Source organism: Theropithecus gelada, chromosome 14 (genome assembly GCF_003255815.1).
Source record: "Theropithecus gelada isolate Dixy chromosome 14, Tgel_1.0, whole genome shotgun sequence".
NCBI lineage: Eukaryota > Metazoa > Chordata > Mammalia > Primates > Cercopithecidae > Theropithecus > Theropithecus gelada.
In genome coordinates this window covers 9451991-9453005 of record NC_037682.1, presented here as the reverse complement: position 1 = coordinate 9453005, position 1015 = coordinate 9451991, and positions in this window count along the sequence as shown.

The window sequence follows — 1015 nt, the reverse complement described above, 5'->3', positions numbered from 1 at the left end:
ATTTTTTTTTTTTGAGACGGAGTCTCACTCTGTTGCCCAGGCTGGAGTGCTGTGGCCCGATCTCAGCTCACTGCAAGCTCCGCCTCCCGGGTTCCCGCCATTCTCCTGTCTCAGCCTCCCGAGTAGCTGGGACTACAGGCGCCCGCCACCTCGCCCGGCTAGTTTTTTGTATTTTTTAGTAGAGACGGGGTTTCACCGTGTTAGCCAGGGTGGTCTCGATCTCCTGACCTCGTGATCCGCCCATCTCGGCCTCCCAAAGTGCTGGGATTACAGGCTTGAGCCACCGCGCCCGGCCTGGACGGAGTTCTAAAAGAGCCAGCCAGTCCACAAGACGGGCAGAAAAAAGTTAACTAGGGCAAATAGGACTCTTTTTTTTTTTTTTTTTTTTGAGGCGGAGCCTTGCTCTGTCGCCCAGGCTGGAGTGCAGTGGCGCGATCTCGGCTCACTGCAAGCTCCGCCTCCCGGGTTCCCGCCATTCTCCTGCCTCAGCCTCCCAAGTAGCTGGGACTACAGGCGCCGCCACCTCGCCCGGCTAGTTTTTTTGTATTTTTAGTAGAGACGGGGTTTCATTGTGTTAGCCAGGATAGTCTCGATCTCCTGACCTCGTGATCCGCCCGTCTCGGCCTCCCAAAGTGCTGGGATTACAGGCTTGAGCCACCGCGCCCGGCCTAATAGGACTCTTATATAACATCCAAAACATGTGAGATCCTGCAGCAAACCGGGAGTACTTCAGGGTTGGCCTGCTATCTCCTTTAGAACTAAGTTCATCTTCACAATTGAAGAAGATGGACATTTCAACACAATCTAGTGCATTTAGGTGACATGTTTCTTTTATGCTAACTTGATTTCCTTGAATGACCTAGTTAGTAAACTAGTCACTAGTAATTTGGTCACCAGGCAAATCAAGCCTTCAAGAAAGGAAGCCAATATTCAAAATGCTGTGTTACCATCTAAACCCACTCAAATAGTTTATTTTCTTTTTTTTTTTTTTTTTTTTTTTTTTTTTTTTTTTTTT